Source organism: Jaculus jaculus, chromosome 16 (assembly GCF_020740685.1).
Source record: "Jaculus jaculus isolate mJacJac1 chromosome 16, mJacJac1.mat.Y.cur, whole genome shotgun sequence".
Classification (NCBI taxonomy): domain Eukaryota; kingdom Metazoa; phylum Chordata; class Mammalia; order Rodentia; family Dipodidae; genus Jaculus; species Jaculus jaculus.
Window position 1 is genome coordinate 61,339,161 of NC_059117.1, and position 2,962 is coordinate 61,342,122.

A 2,962-nucleotide genomic window follows, 5' to 3' on the forward strand; every position below is an offset into this window, starting at 1 on the left:
TTGTTCATTTCTTATTGCTGGTATTTCCTATTCATTTCTTCTTGTTGGATAGTAAAGATAGTAGGCCAGTCAGGCGTGGTGGTGCAAGCCTTTAATCCCAACACTCGGGGGCAGAGGTAGGAGGATCGCCACGAGTTCGAGGCCACCCTGAGACTACAGAGCGACTTCCAGGTCAGCCTGGGCTACAGTAAGACCCTACCTCGAAAAACCAAAAAAACAAACAAGATAATAGACCGGCATTCATTCAGCTCCGCTCTGCTCCTGGTGGGGGGGAAGGGGGATCAGACGAATTTTCGGCGAGTGGATGGGCTGCTTTTCTCTTTGGCATCTTGTGGTTTAGGGTTCTCTGGGCGTCTGCGTAGGTGGCTGAGGTTGCGGCGGTACGACGCTGAGGTGGCTGCTGACCTTGGGTGTCACCTCCTGGATTTTCCCGTCCTCTTCACTGCCATCCCCTCTGGGCTGTCTCTGGCAAGGAGGAGCCCTGCGGAGTCGTGGTCAGTCGTCCCCATACATACACTGTCTCCCGGGTCTACCGTGCTCTCCCGCACCCTGGTTGTCAGCGCCGTCCATCACTGCGCCCCGGACAGCAGCTGGGATACTGCGGCCCGCGCCCTGGGGCTCCTCGGTGGCGCAGCAAGGCGCGAACCTCCCTGCGCTGTTGAAGGGCCTGGCCTGCAGGAGCGCTCTCCCATCCTGCCTTCTTTTCTCCGCGCTCACTTTCCTGGTAATTCTGCAGGTAATGACGTGGAGGGGGGATTCCACGGCGTGCACAGCTTCTATCGGGGTTCGGGTCTCCTGCGTATTTTTCGACTGCCCTGACCCGGAGCTCCACCCGGCCCTGGAACGTTGGCTCCTCCTGCAGCCACATCCACCGCGCAGTCCGAGCAGCGTCTCCCGCACCGCGAAGGTACTGGCTGGCGCGATTCCTCTTTGTGGCAGTGTGGTGTACAAACACGTCTTCCTTGGTGCCATTCCTGGTGATGAAACCATTCCTTACATTATCCATCCTACTGTTCCCAAAACCGTCGTTGCGAGGACCTGCTTGGCCGCCGCTCCCTGCGCCGCCGCAGGTGGTGCCAGGCTTGGTGTGGGCGGCGGCGGGGCGGCCGAGGAGGGCAGCCCCCAGGTCGGCTGTAACCCGGGCCCGCTGCGGCAGCTGCGGCTCCTCCCGGGGTGTGATGGTAACTAGGATGGCGGCTGCGGTGGGCCTGCTCAGAGCTCTCTGGGGTCCTCTCTCCCTTATTTATTTTTTAGTAAATATTTTTATCGGTTGATTGATTTGCAAGCAGAAAGGGAGCAAAGAGACAGAGAATGGGCAGGTGCTAGGGCCTTCCGCGAATGCAAATGGACTCCAGATGCATGGGCCATCTTGTGTATTTGGTTGTACATGGTTACTGGGGAATTGATATTGGGAGTTAGGCTTTGCAGGCAAGCGCCTTAACTGCTGAGCCATCTCTCATTATTTATTTATTTTTTTAATATTTTTTAATTTAGGCTGGAGAGATGGCTCAGCAGTTAAGGCGCTTGCCTGCAAAGCCTAATGACTGGGTTCAATTCCCCAGTACCCACATAACACCAGATGCACAAAGTGGCACATGCATCTGAAGTTCATTTGTTGGAGGCCCTGGCGCACCCATTCTCTCTCTCTGTCTCCCTGAAAATAAATTTTTAAAAACAGTCAAAATATTTTTTAATTTATTTGCAAGCATGGGGAGGTGATGGAACAGGTGTGCCACATCTGGCTTATGTGGGTACTTGGAAACCCCAGCTGTCAAGCTTTGCAAGTAAGCACCTTCATCCACTGATCTCTCCAACCCTAGTTGTTTATTTATTAAGATACGATCTTGCTGTGTAGCCCAGGCTAGCCTTGAAATCACTATATAGCCCAGGCTGGTCTTGAGTTCATGACAATTCTCCTGCCTCACACTCCTTAGTGCTGGGATCATGGGTGTTCATCACCACATCTGGCCTTATGAACTTTTAATTGCATGCCCACTGAGCTCCAAACCAGACCTAAGCAGACAAATGTTCTGCTATGGGGGAATCAGGATTCCCAGAACTTCAGCATTAAACAGTGATCCCTTAAAATAAGACCAAGTTTCCAGAACTCTAGGAGCTGCTTCTGTAAGCCCGCACTCCCTCAGTAGCTCCTCCTCCTTCTTGGTGGAGGGAGGGGTATTGTCAGGGTTTCACAGAGCCCACACTGACCTAGAGGGAGATCTCTCTATGTGCCACAGGATGACCTTGAACTCCTACTTCTTCTGTCTGTCTCCCCCAGTGGTGTGATTGGATTACAGGTCTGTGCCCATTCTCTGCCCATCTCACTTCTATCTCTGCTTGCAAATAAATAAAAAAAGTTTTGTAATTTTTTTTTATGAGAGAGAGAATTGGCATGCCAGGGCCTGCAACCATTGCAATTGAACTCCAGACATGTGTACATGTGCAACCTTGTACACATGTGTCACCTTGTGCGTCTGAAGAGTCAAACATGGGTCCTTGGGCATCTCACTAGCCCAGTAAAAACATTAAAAAAAAAATTTTAGGATCTAAATGGGGCATGGTGGTGCACGCCTTTAATCCCAGCACTCCAAAAGCAGAAGTAGGAGGGTCACCATGAGTTCAAGGCCACCCTGGGACTACATAGTGAATTCCAGGTCAGCCTGAGCTAGAGTGAGACCCTACCTCAAAAAACAAAAACAAACAAACAAACAAAAACATTAGGGCTGGAGAGATGGCTTAGTGGTTAAGGCACTTGCCTGAAAAGCCAAAGGACCAGGTTTAATTCCCCAGGACACATGTAAACCAGATGCACAAGGGGCATACACATCTGGAGGCACATCCATATTCATTCTCTCTCTCTCTCTCTCTCTCTGCCTATTTTTCTCTTTCTCAAATAAGTAAATAAAAATATTTTAAATTTATTGTTGTTTTTGCTTTTTGATTTTCAAGATAGGGTCTCACT

General features: G+C 50.7%; 1 pseudogene; it reads right to left on the minus strand.

The window, feature by feature from the left end:
- Positions 1-283: 283 nt before the first annotated feature.
- On the minus strand, positions 284-1,956 carry LOC101617232 (annotated as a pseudogene).
- Between the last annotated feature and the right edge of the window lie 1,006 nt (positions 1,957-2,962).